This window comes from Mesoplodon bidens (assembly GCF_964165515.1).
Source record: "Mesoplodon bidens genome assembly, chromosome: 5".
Classification (NCBI taxonomy): Eukaryota; Metazoa; Chordata; class Mammalia; order Artiodactyla; family Ziphiidae; genus Mesoplodon; species Mesoplodon bidens.
In genome coordinates this window covers 137,308,376-137,323,047 of record NC_138161.1, presented here as the reverse complement: position 1 = coordinate 137,323,047, position 14,672 = coordinate 137,308,376, and the positions used below count along the sequence as shown (strand labels likewise).

At 42.8% G+C, this 14,672-nt stretch overlaps 1 protein-coding gene across 1 annotated transcript in view; it reads left to right on the top strand.

The window, feature by feature from the left end:
- Positions 1 to 1,405: 1,405 nt before the first annotated feature.
- PLS1 (plastin 1) overlaps positions 1,406 to 14,672 on the top strand; it is a 105,529-nt gene continuing 92,262 nt past the window's right edge. Inside the window, exon 1 of the mRNA XM_081234602.1 lies at positions 1,406 to 1,474. The gene's annotated coding sequence lies outside the window, so the exon portion shown is untranslated. The remainder of the gene's footprint in view (positions 1,475 to 14,672) is intronic.

Sequence of the window (14,672 nt, the reverse complement as noted above, 5' to 3'; positions counted from 1 at the left end):
GTTTGCTTTTTGTCACTTTAGGTTAGTTTGAACTTTATACAGATGGACTTATGTATTTATCTCTGGCCTCTTTCACTCAGCATAATAATTTTGAGATTTATCCATGTTGAAGCCTATATGAGTAATTCTTTCCTTTTTTTTTTTTTTTTGCTGAGTAGTATTCCATTGCATAGATGGATATTGCACAATTTGTTTATCCATTCACCTGTTGGTGGGCATTTGGGTTCCTTCTGGTTGGGGCTATTGTGGAAAAAAAAGCCGCTGTGGACATTCATATTCAAATCTTTGTGTGAACATGTACTTCTCTTGGGTAATAACTACGAATGGAATGGATGGGTTATATGGCAGATGTGTGTTTAATGTTTTAAGGAATGTATTGTGAGAACTCACAACTCCTTTACATCTGGGCTCAGATAAGGATACTTAAGCCACTGATTTCTCTAGGTGTAAGGCAGGGAGAAATCCTTATCCTCCTCAGCCTTAGCCCACGTACTTCCATATATAATTGATTATCGATTCCTTTGGGTTCATAAAATAATTCCAACATCCTTCTTTTTCTTCTCTCAAGCCATACTAATATCATCTCAGGATTTCTTGGGTACCTATTTTGTACCCAGTATTGTGCTAGGCGCTAAAGGGTCACATAGGACTTTGAGTTAAAGGGGCAACAAATTAGGGCCCCCTTCTGTTGCCTGGACACAGCTGGAGACACCACAACTGTAGGCTATGCTACAGGCAAAATACGTGAGAACTCCTTGCATTCCACTTACTTGACTCACATGCTAGAGGAAATATCCCACCTTTGCGTGTGAGCTGTAGTTATTTAGTTTTTAAGCAGGTGTGGCTGTTAAATGAAGAGGAAGTGTTATGTGAAATCCCAAAAAGAGGGAGAAGGGGAGAGAAAACTTTCCTCTTTTAATGCCAAATATGTATATCTTTTCTTTGGACCGGAGGTTCGCAGCGTGTGGTATCCGAATTAGTAGTACCTGTTTCCCCAGTGAAAATGTTAGGCATGCGAATGGTCGTGCCTCATCCTAGATCTACTTGAATCTGAGCTCTTGAGTGTGGGAACTGTGTTTCAACAAGCCTTCCACGTGCTTCAGATCCACACTCAAGTTTGAGAAGCACTGTGCTAAGATCATTCCAATTGTGTAGATGGTCATCTTTAGGCTTGGAGGAAGGTGCGTCCTGGGTAGCTTTGGGCAGTAAGGATAAGGTTGCCGCAGCGCCCCTCCGCCACTCCCCCGTCTCCTCTCCCCGCACCTGCAGCTCCACTTCAGATCTTGGCCTCGGGTCCTTTCCCCTGGGAGCCGCAACCAAAACCCGGCAAGTGGGTTTCGAGTTTGCTGACCCGGGTGCCGGCCGGGCATGCGTAGTGGCGCGAGCGCATTTGCTAGGCGGGCGCGGCCAGGTAGCCGCAGAACCGACCTGCGGGTGTCTGGATCGGGAGCGGGAGCTGCGGACTGGAGGGCAGGTACGCGGCGCGGCGGTGGGGTCCGAGAGGAAGTCTGAACCGACAGGCAGAAAGCAAAGCTTTACTTCCTCGCAGGCGCTCCGCGGCTGCTCCAGGGGAGTCTCTCCGGGTTTCCCTCGCTGGAGAGGTGGCTCCCGGCGCCCGCTGTGCAGTGCGGCGCCCGCCGACCTCAGGGCGCGCTCCTGCTCAGTCTGGGCAGCGTGTAGTGCGGGCAGGTGTTAATTCGTGTATTTATGCTATTTACCCAGTAAGCCTGAGAACTGCATTATGATTCTCTGCATGAAGTTAGGCATTTCGTTAACTTTTCTATTTTCCTCTTTTTTAAACTTTGAGTGGCCGCTGGTGAGGCTTTCTGATCCAGCCTGTTTTCGCTGGACTTCTGTGACTGGTTTATTTGCCTTTGGTCTTTTGGTGCATAGGATCAGTAGGACTGGAGTGAAATCAGCATCCGTGGTTTCTGGTTTTGGTGCCTTTCCTGGAGCAGGGGACCCCTGGATGCGGCATAAAAAAAAAAAAGCTAACTTTCAGCGCATTTCAGTGCCCAAAACTTTCTGCATTTCAGCTGCATTTTTAAGTAGACTTCGTAAAGTTGAAGATTCCACCCCCCCTTACTTTTCTACATTACTGTTATTTCAGGCATCGTTTGGTCTTAAAAGGAAGCGGTCTTTTACTTTATTTTTTGAAATTAATTGTTATTGGAGTATAGTTGATTTACAATGTTGTGCTAGTTTCTGCTGTACAGCAAAGTGAATCAGCTCCACATGTACATATATCCACTCATTTTTAGATTCTTTTCCCACATAGGTCATTAAAGAGTACTGAGTAGAGTTCCCGGTGCTATACAGTAGGTTCTTCTTAGTTATCTATTTTATATATAGTAGTGTGTATATGTCAGTTCCAATCTCCCAATTTATCCCTCCGCCCTTACCACTTAGTAACTATAAGTTTGCTTTCTACATCTGTGACTCTATTTCTGTTTTGTAAATAAGTTCATTTGTACCAATTTTTTTTAGATTCCACATTTAATTGATATCATATATTTGTCTTTCTCTGTCTGACTTCACTCAAAATGACAATCTCTAGATCCATCCATGTCGGGAAGCGGTCTTTTAGATGAGTAACAGCATTCTCACTTTTCTCCCCTGTATTTACCCTGTCACATTTAATAGTTCACAGAGATATTTTACCCTGGGGCTGCAGTATTGGAAACGCGTGTACGAGGTTAAGGTTATGCTGCACAAATTTCTTGGATAACTTGTAAGCCATAAACAAAATGTGGGGACCCCACACTGAACATTCTTTAAGTGTTAAATTTATGATGTGGGAGGCGTGTACATAGAATTAATAAGTTTAGGAAAAAAATGTCTAGTCCAGGAGGAGAAACCTATATGGAAAGGGAATACAGATATCTGCCTTTTCCTTCACCCCGCTCCTGCCCCCGCCCCCGCCCATGATGAATGTTTTAATGGCAGAAATAATATACAGTTGGTTTAGTTTTGGCCTGTGGAGACCTTCGAGGTCAGCCAGTTCAGCTGCTTCAGTTTACAAACGAGAAAACCGAAACCAAGGAGGTTAAATGACTTGCTGTGGCTGCTGGAGCCCCTCCTTGGCAAAGCTGGGCCCGGACCCCAGGTTTTCTGATTTGCAGGGCTCTTTTTACCATCCCCGGCCAATACTCTCCTCAGAGTTTGGTTAGATTATTACACTTTCTTTTTCTCTTCTACCTCCTTATACTTTGTAATCTGGTTTAGGCAGAAGATTAGCTCTTCCTGCTACTAAGCTTGCTAGTACCTTGTAAACTCCTTTCAAAGAATACCCTCTCATTCAAGCCCCACCTAACAATTGGCTGGTCTTGAAACCGCCCTCCTTCCTTGCCTCAGAATGCTTGTTTGCCTCCCTCCATGTTGAAGTCCTGCGTATGCTGCAAGGTGTAGCTCAGGTGTGCCTCTTCCTAGAAGCCTTCCTTGATTACTGCAGCCAGAAAGTAGTTCTTCCCCTTCTGAACCCTCTAACGTTTATTACTGTTGCCTGTGCTAGTATCCCTCGTCTTTAGTATCCCGGATTGTTGAATTTTAGTACATAACCCAACTTCCCTGACCAGTGTGTGTAAGCTCTTGGAGCTTCAAGCCTATGACTTAGACAACCCACCCAGAACTAAGCACCAGTAATGTTCTTGATACTGTTTGTGGGAGGGAGGAAGTGAAGTAGGGACGGTTTGGTAAAGGGATTTGATGTGGATGTTCTGTGAAATGAGGGAGGCCACCTTAGAGCTATAGCAAGACAGTGGCCAAGTCAAACCAGCCTGATGGGATGATTCTCATATCTTCATGAGAGGTCATGATGGATCATTTAGGGCAGTTCTGGGGACAGGAGTCAAATCATAACAGGGGAGAGTTGCCTAAGGCCTGGACTTAAGCATGTGATTCTAGTGCAGAGTGGAGAGCACAGATGTGAGAAGTGTTGTAAAGGGGAAAGCATTTGTAAGAGACTAGATGCCGGGACTTCCCTGGCAATCTGGTGGTTAAGACTCTGAGCTTCCACTGCAGGGGGCACTGGTTCAATCCCTGGTCGAGGAACTAAGATCCCCCGTGCCGCGTTGCCAGAAACTAGATGCAGAGAAGAAAAGATACTCTGAAAGTTGCTTTAGCTTCAGGTTTGGGGTGTTGGTAATGTTCTTTTTATTTTATAAATAACCTCCAACGGTGACATTATCTCTTTCTGTTTCTTACAGTTGTTGATATGGTTGTCTCATTTGCCATTCTAGATGATAAGTTCTTTGGGAGATGACCTTTAATCCATCACTGTGCCAGGCACGTAGCTTTGCAGTATTAGATACTCAATAATTTTTCATTAATAAGTAAACAAACAAGTGTATTTTGACATGGGGAGGGTGGGAGTTTAGGATCTTAGAGCTATAAGGTAGCACTTTACCCAGACCATCCCCTCAGGATGTAGAGGTGGAGCTGAGATGTGCTTAGCTAAGCTAGTTAGTGGTTTAGCCAGAACCTCTGCCCTAGTTTCATCGCTACTAGTCCCTAACTTTTCAAGGTTGATGACCCCAAGATTAATTTGAGTTGGAGATGTTCTGTGGATCAAAAGCCCTCAGAGACCTAATCTAAAGAGGGGAACTTGGTGGCCAATGGGAGGATGTCTGTGTCATTGGAAGAGGTGACACACAAAGGATGACTGGCCAGTTCAAGGTTGAATGAGGGGCAAGGCTGCAGACCTGGGGATCTGGAGTCGAGGAGGAGTCTGGAAAGGACATGGTGGCTTAGCTTGTCAGTGGCAGAAGATACAAACGGGTGGGCCCCAAGTCCGTGGACTGAGAGTGTATTTGGGAGAGATATTTTACACTACCGGGAGGTAGTGGGTGATGGCCGTGGTGTTTATGACCCAGGAATGTGAGGTAAGCTTGAGAGAGAGAGAATTGTGATCAGACTCTCCACCTGGAAAAACAAGACAGAAGGCAGGGCTTCCAAACCCCAAATCCTGGATCAAGAAGTAGTTTGGTATATTTGTTTACTTGGAACAGATGTTGCAAATAGCCATTTTGCAAATCAAAATACAGCCTTTTCACTGAGCTGCACACAGCATTGAGGGAGCTGTTGGAGGGCACACATCCTTTCTGTTGACAATCACACTGTAGTTGCTCACCATCTTCAGCTGGCAGTGATGCCTCTTCTTATGAGTCAAGAAGAGAGAACACTTGGGAGGAGGTACGGAGTTTGAGAAATGATTACTGGCGGGGCAGGGAAGGGTTGGCTAAGTATAGAGGAATTACTTTTTTTTTTAATCTTGACATTAGTCCAAGTTGATTGGACAGTGAAATGCAAGATCAAGCAGTATGTCGAAGTTAATGTCACATACACTTAACGCCCAGGTATTAAATTCCAGAGTAATGTATCATAACCCTGTGTAAAATAACTGTACTATGTAACTTTCTCCAAATAATAATAGTAATATTAGTAGCTAGTATTTTAAAATGTTTTCCACGGATCAGACACTGTACTGAACACTTTACAAGCAATATGTCGTTGAATCTCTACAGACCATCCGATGAAGTTGGTGCAAATGTTATTCCCATTTTACAGCCAAGAAAACTGAGACTTAGGTAAAAATCACATTTCTGAGGTCACATCATGGACAAGTGGCTGAACTGAGCTTGGATCCCAGACCCACCTGGCTTCAGGCACTGGGAGCTAAAGTAACTTAATCAAATAGCTTAACAAAATGTGAAATGGATAAATGTGGTAACCCTAACAGATGCTTAGAATGGCTACAGATTTTATCTGGTGACACTCCCAACGTTCTTTGAGCCAGACTTTCATAAGAGAAACAAAACAACAGTGATGAATCTTTCTGGGTTTTGTTTTTAAAATTATTCCGCTCAGTCTTTATCTCCTTTTCACCCTTGAAGCCTTCCTGGAGGCAGAGATAGCAGCTCTTTCTCTGGGTGCACCATAAAGCTCTTTTGGGGTGATGGAGGTGAGTTGGTACGGATCCAGGAGATGCCTCTGGAGTTGGGGGGTGAGACACTCACCTTGTGTATAAGCCTAAGGACTCTAGGGTGAACAGTTCATAAGGATTTTTTCACCTGGGGTGGCAGGATCCACCGTTGGGAACTCCTGGAAGATCTGTGGGTCCTGACCCTACCCTGATCTCAGATCTTTGAACTGTGGTCAGAACCCCCAGGCTGAATCCAAACCTGGACACTTCCTCCGGGATCCTTCAGTTCAGGGAGTTCTGACGTCAGTGTGGACACGTTGCAGTTGGAGGTGGGTGTCGATACCTCAGGGAAGGCCCCGGGTCAGAGACAAGTGATTTAGAGGCAGGGCTGGCAGGCCTCAGCCTTGACCAGCTGACTTGGCTGTGAGAAAATGTCCCGTACCTCCCTGCTTGGTGTGCCACGTTACTCTCTCGTGGGAGTCTCAGAATAGAAAGCAGCTGGGGATGTTCCTCTCTTCCCTGTGCTGCCTGAGCCCCTCTCTCCGTTTCCTGCTTCTGCCTCTGTGCTGGTTCTGTGTGCTCTCAGGGCCTGTCTCTGGACATGAAAGGAAAGGCCGCTGCCTGCTTCAGGCCCTTACCCATTACGTGTTTCAACATGCAAAAATCCAAATCAACCTTTTGATGAAAATCAGGGAGAAAGGGCCCTTTGTGTTGCCTACCGGTTTCTTGGTTATAAAATGGTTATATAGTTTTGATTGCTGGAACTGTTGCTGACGTATAAAATCACATGAGATGTGAGGCTGTGTTAACTTTGATCATCTTATTTCTTTTTAGTACTACTGTGTCTGAAAGTGCCTACTTACCTTTTCTGGTGAGAAACATGTAGCGTGGCTTCTGTGTAAGCGAGTTGCTTTTTAGTAGTACTGTGGGCACAGAAAGGGCGAGAGAGGACTGATTAGGAGAGTTTTTCTCTTATTTAAAACACTTGTTTCATCAGAAAGTATTTTATTTTCTGAGAGTTATGTGTTATTTGTTCATAAAGTCCAGCTGTGAAGGAGACTTTAAACTTTATAATAAACTAGATTTTTCTTTTTGAGCAATTCAGAGCTATAAAACTACAAGAATATTTGGGTTATAACTCACTGCACAGAGACACGCCTTCTTCAGAAAACCCAAGTCAACCACAAAGAAAACCCGAGAAACTGTCTTTTTCTGATAGTAAGGTGGATGGATATCTTAGTAAGGTGGAAGCAAAAAAGCAAAAGGTTTTGGGGAATGGTTGAAAGGAGAAACTCAGAGGAAACCAGAACTCCTTCATTATTGAGAAACTCAATAAATTGTTTAAAGATCCAGTCCCAGGAAATAACATTTAAAAGAAAAATGATGAAAGCCCCTTCAATTTGTTAGAGAACCAAAAAATAAGAGATTTTAGCAGTACTGTCAAAATAGAATTTGGGTTGAATTTGAGTTTAAAACACTGGTAATGGTAAATGTATGTAGAAGGATTTCATGTTAATTGCCCCCTACAATGAATTCCCACATGAGGCCTCTGCATTCCATGAATAAAAGTAAACCTATCTCTATGGATCACAATTGTAAAACCCAAAGTGATGCATGACAGTCTTTGACCTAAAACTGATGTTCATCAAGGAAATTTGAATGCCTTAGACAGAAAGTTTGTTCCCATAGCTGGTGCTCAGAATCTAGATTAAATTGTTAAAATGAAAGAAAAAAGGGTTCAGAACTGACTCGTTTACAGTGAATGATCAAAGGCACAGGTAGACTTTTTGTCTCATTTCACTTTGTCATCTTAAATGCCACCTTTTATGGCTCTATTGGTTTTTTTTTCTTTTTTTTGTCCTTGATGATATATACTGTGTACTGTTTATAGGTAAAAATCAATGCAAACTAGAATTCTGAGGTTTGATAAATGTCTCTGCTTAGGGTTTTATTGCTATTCATCAATAATTTGGTTTCGGAATGATAATATCAAATTAGTACATAATTGAACCTTCAGCTCAATAGCAAGTTAGTATTTATAACCGTTGGGAACAAATCAAAAGTTCTCAAAGACTCCATAATTCTTTCACTTGAAAGCTCTCTCAGCATTTTGTCCTGGTCAAGTCTCCCTTTTCCTTCCTCTCCCCTCAGAGGGTCATTGGGACACTCTTTTGGTCCAAGGGGTATTGCCAAGAGTGGCCCAGTTATTTCAGAGTTGAAGTGTTATTAGGTCAATGAGATGCCAGGCATGAAACACGGCTCACAAAAACCGAATGATGTTTTTCAGCAAAAGTTGTCCTGCCAAGTGAATTAATTTTGGAAAAACAGCACTAGCAGCAATTGGCCTGATCCCTTTTCCTATCCTCAAACAGCCCAAGTTAAACCCAGGATCACCATCCGTGGAAAAAAGGTAATCTGAGAATCTCTGAATGTTTATTGCTCAATCAAAATGAGCCACATAGGATAATTAAAGTTTAGATATCTGAAATCAGTTGGCCTATGATCAGGGCCGTGGATGAGAAGTCAAAGTCTGTGATTCTGTTTCTGACCCCATGAGAAGAGAGGCCTTCTCTTCAGCTGCAGGTTTGATGACCAAACAAGAATAGTAAATGTGAAAGCAATTAGTAACCTATAAGGTGAGGAGGTAAGGTATTTATTGATGTAATAATATTCCAGCTTCGCTGCCTTTCATTGATAAGTGGCCAGGACTTTGAGAATGGATGACTTGCCTGCTTGAGGTTACCTGGCTTGGAAATGGCAGAGATGGAATTCACATCTGTGTCTTTTCATTTCAACATTTGACAAAATGTTAGGGCTCAGCATTGGGACTATAGTGATGGCCAAGACAGGTATAGGGTCCCTGTCCTCGTGGGACGTCCGTCTACCCCAAATACAGTGCTCTTTCAGTCAATCCATACTTCCTTCTTTTACTGACCAGAGGGAATCATTTCTCTATGAAATTGACAGCTGGCTTTTATAAAATCTTAAATGTGTTTATGGCTAAGCCTCGACTATGGAGCTCCCTAAGTGATTTCTCTGTTCCCAAAGGTGCCTTCAACAACCGCCCCCTAAACTTCAGATCTCACTTGACAGGGTATTTATTCATCTCCGTCGTGGAGAGAGGAGTTGGATGCCTCTCAGCATCCTTCTCTTGGTCCATCAGGGGCTTGTTGCAGAAGAATACTTTTCCCACTTCCTCTGCAAAATCAAAGGGATTTGATTGCCAAAAGGGAGCTGGGCTGCAACAGCACTATAAGTGAGGCACGGTCCGTGTACTCACAGGGTCTCAGTCAGGTGGGGGAGGCAGACACAGAGACAGCCTGGGACACAGGTGAGCACCAGGAGGAAGGGCAGAATGTGGCTTTGGGGGAGCCCAATGGAGAGCAGTTCATTCTGTTCAGTGGGTTGAGGAAGATGTCAAGACTTCTGAGCTGAGCTTTGAAAGAGAAGCACAAGTTCCATCTACAGAGGATACACAGAGGAAAAAGCATTCCTTGGGGAAGGGACAGCATGAGCAAAAGCACGGAGACAGGCTGGAGCTGACCTGTTCAGGAAAATGCAGGTACTTTAATGTGTTCTAACAGGTGATCGGGCATAAGAAGCAGTTGGAGAGCTTGTTAACAAACAGGTGGGTGGGTCCCAACTCCAAGTTTCTCATTCTTTAGGTCTGGGGTGGGGCTGGAGAATTTTTTTTCTTTTGAGTTAGGTCTATATTTTAGTTTTATTTTTTTGAGCAGGGAGAGTTTAATATAAATAATTATTAACTATAATGGAGACTGGAGTAATGAGAGATTGGGTAAGAAGTAGCAGAGAGAATAGAGTAATATAGGCTGCTTCCTATGTCTGCTATTCCTATATTCTTTTTTTAAAATTTATTTATTTATCTTATATTTATTTTTGGCTGTGTTGGATCTTCGTTTATGTGAGAGGGCCTTCTCCAGTTGCGGCGAGCGGGGGCCACTCTTCATCGCGGTGCGCGGGCCTCTCCCTGTCGCGGCCTCTCCCGTTGCGGAGCACAGGCTCCAGACGCACAGGCCCAGTAGTTGTGGCTCACGGGCCTAGTTGCTCCGCGGCATGTGGGATCTTCCCAGACCAGGGCACGAACCCGTATCCCCTGCATTGGCAGGCGGACTCTCAACCACTGCGCCACCAGGGAAGCCCTTCCTATATTCTTTTTAAAAATTTTTTATTGGAGTATAGTTGCTTTACGTGTTGTGTTAGTTTCTGCTGTACAGCAAAGTGAATCAGTTATACATACACATATATCCCCTCCTTTTTAGATTTCCTTCTCATTTAGGTCACCACAGAGCACTGAGTAGAGCTCCCTGTGCTATACAGTAGGTTCTCATTAGTTATCTGTTTTATACATAGTGGTATATATATGTCAATCCCAATCTCCCAATTCATCCCACCACCACCTCTGGTCCCCCCTTGGTATTCATACGTTTGTTCTCTACATCTGTGTCTCTATTTCTGCTTTGCACATAAGTTCATCTGGGCTGGAGAATTTCATTTCAACAAGTTCCCAGGAGATGCTGAGGCTGATGATCTGGGAATCACACTTTGAGAGCCACTGGAGGAGAGTATAGTAATGTAGGTTAGATAGGAGAGCTAGAAACAAGTGGTTTTCTTTTGAAACGGTACTAACTTCATAAAACTGTTGTTACAGGGGTTTTTAATTGTTATTTTCTTTTTAAATTCGTTTCAAGTGGTTGCTGCCTTGTGCCCTTTGCTGCCCTCTGGAAGTTCCTTACCCGTTCCACCCTGACCCCAACCCCCCCAGTTCTCCCAAGAAACCAGCCCTTTTCTTGTATTCCATATTTTTGAAATAACTGCCATTCAGCCAGTATGACATTCCACCTATGGAGAGCTGAACAGCTGACATCAGCTAGAAGATGTTAGGAGTTGACCCAAACCAAGCGTGAATGACTAATAAACTCAAGGAGTATGTATTTGGATTTTATTTTGTTAATCTGGATGTAATGTTAAACTTCATTTTATAAGTATTTTTGGAATAGCTTGCAAGATCTGAGGTCAGAGGTAGGATGTACACAATTGCAGAAAGTTCCTTCCTTGCCCCTCAGAAAACGTGTAGGAAGGTTAAGATACATGAATTCCTGGCTCCAGTACAGGGCAGCTGGTGCTAAGTGCTATAAGAAGGATAGGAACCAGCCGTGATAGGTCTGAGAAGGAGGAAGTTTCACTTTCCATTGGAATAATTAAGGCAGGCAGGGCAGAGTTGATGGGGGTGATCATTTATGCTGTCTTCTGATGTTTTACCCACCTTTGTGAGCCAGCTGATAAGAGGGCTTCCTTTTGTCTACATAAAGAAAATAGTGGAGGAGGAAGCATATGAAGTAGGCAGTAAAGGATGGGCAGGTGCTCACCAGGTAGAGTGGGCAGCCGGGGGAGTTATGGGGAGAGGTGTTCCAGACAAAGGAGCAACTGAACCTCCAAACAGAGGTGCAACAGGGAAACGCGGGTTCAGCCAGTGCTGAGTTCTCCAGTTCATTACAGAAAGTACAGGGAGATAAGACTGGAAAAGCGTTTTGGGAAGATGGTGGAACCTCTTGAGTATGAGGTTGCGGAATTTGGACTTTATTCTTTAGGCAGTGTGAGTCACAGGTTTATCTCGGCTTACTTTCACTTCCGGTTTACTCCTAACTCCCAACACGTCGGAAGAGGAGGAACCCCATTTCTTGCCGTGTATTGACCAGTGGTTCATATTCTTTTGGAAAAACACCTAAAAATGCTTTTTTCCTGACTCTGATTTTAATTCTTTTTTTTTTTTTCTTTTTGCCGTGCCGCTTGGCTTGCAGGATCTTAATTACCCGACCAGGGATTGAACCCGTGCCCTCAGCAGTGAAAGCACAGAGTCAAACCACTGGACTGCCAGGGAAGTCCCTGATTTTAATATGTGTATTTCAGTCATCTTACAGACTTGCAAAAATTGATCCATCATATTAAAGGCTTCTGTGTCTTTCAAAAATATGTAAAATATAAAAGGACAGCCAATTTCAATTTCTGAGAGACAGATTATAAAAAACGAGATAAAAATAAATCACCAAGTCAAGTGATTATAGTACTTGTTCAGGGGTTGTTCTGATAAGAGAAGGGAATTCAAAAGTGAAGGCTAAGGCTGTAAACATGGTGTTCTACAGATACTTTCAAACTGACTTCAAGTGCTGAAGGATTACAGAGGTAAAAGTGAGAGGCGACGTGGTATCTCTTTGGGATGCTTTAGCTATACATTGGGACATTCTACTGGTTGAGTACTGGTTTAGAAAAGCTTGTCTCTGGGGAATAGAAGGTACTAAGGCCTTCTGTTCATCTTTTTGGGGTGACGTCCACAGATGGTAAAGACATTTGTGTCGCAGTGGAGATTTTGAGAATCTTCCGTGTGTGTCTCCTAAAAAGAATCCTGTGTTTCAAACTACAGTGTGGTGGGAAAAGCAAAAAAGGTGGATTCGTAAGTAGAAGTTGCCACCCTGCCTTGTCGCTTGCTAGCTGATTGACAGAAGAGGTGGCTTCTATCAATAGAAGAGGTGAGGGAGTGGGCCAGAGCTGAGTGACTCATCCACAGCTGAGAGGTTCAGTGGGTGGGGCAATCTCCAAGTCATTCAGCCTGTCTGAACCTTGGTTTTTGTTGTTGTTTGCATTTTGTTTTTCTTATTTGCTGTGGATTAAATAAGATAAAGTAGGAATGATACAATATGCATGTTAGATCAAAATCTTCCAGTACGAAGATTCATTTTGTTATAAGTTCTGTGGCCACATTTGTGGCCATGCAGAGTGTGAGTTTCTTGAGGGCAGGGTTGTGTCTTTTTCACTTTGTATCCTCATTGTCTGAATGCCTGCTCTGCAAGGAGGCACTTGATAAATTGTTGAATGAATGGAACATGAAAAGGAATAAATGAATGGATGAATCTATACCCACCCCCACCCCACCCACATACCCAATATTTTCTAGCTTCTACTTGCCTGTAGAGACTTAAGATCCATGGTGTCTTATTTTCAGACTGCTAACTCCAGGCCTGTGTTTTACTGACAGTAAATCTTGAGAGAGACTCCAGCTTTACCCAGGAGACAGCTGCATAGCTTGAATTCAAAGTATAAGCATCTTTGTAGATTCATATGCGTTCTAGACTAATTCCAGAAATGAATTCAATAATAATATGTAATAATAATGTTTCACATGTAGATAATGCTTATACGTAAAACAGGTTCACCTCTGAAAGAAACTGACATATATAACTTGAGCTTACATGCCACTTGAAGTATTTCTTATCGTTTTAAGAGAAATCAGATTAGAGGTGAGTAGGACAGTAGTTTATAGAGATGCTCAAAGAAATGTATATTAATACACTAATCTGCTAGAGGCTTGGATACCTGTTTTACCTGCAGTTAAATGAAACAAGAACTAAAAGTAACTTTATTCTGCCTTAGGTTTTACAGTTTCTCTAATGTTAACAGTAATTCAGTTCTAGATTAATGAAGTTAGACTTGATTAATATGGGGAAAAAGTTTGTCTCTTTCATTGTGAACAAAGGAGTTTGGTTTTTAAAATTATATTTCCTGTTAATATACATCTGGAATGTGTAGGATAAAAAAGATTAAACTTTCTAAATTTTCACTGAGTTATATCCTACCTGTGTGAGAGTTATTGTGCTGTGGGAGACTAAAGTTTAATTGACGTATTTCTGCAAGATGAGTATTACATTCCTCATAGGACCAGGACAACAAATAATGGAAGAACTGAAAGCTTGTAATTTTCTAGTAATTCAGAGGAAATGATTGCATTCAGAGGTAGCATGCTAAAAGAGTACACAGTGATACTCATTTTTTGTAAGTTAATTTATTGTTAAGTATCAGTGGGAATATTTTTTGCATCCTCTTTCACATCTCAGGCACACTTTAGGGAGGCCTTATATTTATATAGTTTGCTCATTTAATCTGAAAAGCCTCATTCAAACCTTCTGTGCGCACAGGTTCTTTTCATTATGTTATGCCCTTAGACATTACACTAAGGGTATTACAAAATCAAACAGAAGACTTCTCAGGGAAATTAAAGGTTTCATGTCAACCAGACAATGTCAAAATATTTGCCTTGAATAGGATTGAATGTGTTCCATCAGTGTTCTTGGTGTACATGATGTTGCTTTTTAAGCTAACAACTTTTTATTAAGATATAATTCACATACCATACAATCCACTCATTTAAAGTATAAGTTAGTTTTAGGGCATTTTCATCACCCTGTATCCACTAGTGCTCCTCATTTCCTCATTTTTCTAAAAATATGGTGTACAGTACTTTATTTGGAAATGTTTGCTCCTGTAATTCAAATCCTGTTAGTCATCCTGTACTTCTCCCCCAGGCAATGACAAATCTACTTTTTGTCTCTATAGGTTTGCATATTCTTTTTTTTTTTTTTTTTGCCATACGAGGGCCTCTCACCGTTGTGGCCCCTCCCGTTGCGGAACACAGGCTCCGGATGCGCAGGCTCAGCGGCCATGGATTCTGGGCCCAGCCGCTCCGCGGTATGTGGGATCCTCCCGGACCAGGGCACGAACCCGTGTCCCCTGCATCGGCAGGCAGACTCTCAACCACTGAGCCACCAGGGAAGCCCAGTTTGCATATTCTTGACTTTTCGTATATATGGGATCAGACACTGTGTGGCCTTTTGTGTCTGGCTTATTTCACTTAGCGTAATGTTTTCAAGGCTCATCCATGTTGTAGCACCAATACTTCACA